A 351-nucleotide genomic window follows, 5' to 3' on the forward strand; every position below is an offset into this window, starting at 1 on the left:
ACTGTGGCCCTCCAGCTGTTGCAAAACTACAACACCCAGCAAGCCCTGACAGCCAAAGCCTATGGCTCTCAGGGCAGGAGCCCGGGCTGACATTACAGTGCAGCTGCCCGGGCTCCTCATACGGCCTCCCCGCTACCCCCCCCCCTTGTCTCCCGCCCGGGCTGCTCATACGGCCTCCCCGCTGCCCCCCCCCCCCCCTTGTCTCCCGCCCGCGGCGCTCAACTCCCGCTGCTACAAGACTACAACTCCCAGCGTGTCCTCACTGTAAGGCCATGCTGGGACTTGTAGTCTTGCAACAGCAGATAGATGGGAGTTGTGTGGCGCTGGCAGGTGAGAGGGGGGGATATGAAT

The sequence above is a fragment of the Hyla sarda genome, chromosome 2, assembly GCF_029499605.1.
Source record: "Hyla sarda isolate aHylSar1 chromosome 2, aHylSar1.hap1, whole genome shotgun sequence".
Taxonomy (NCBI): domain Eukaryota; kingdom Metazoa; phylum Chordata; class Amphibia; order Anura; family Hylidae; genus Hyla; species Hyla sarda.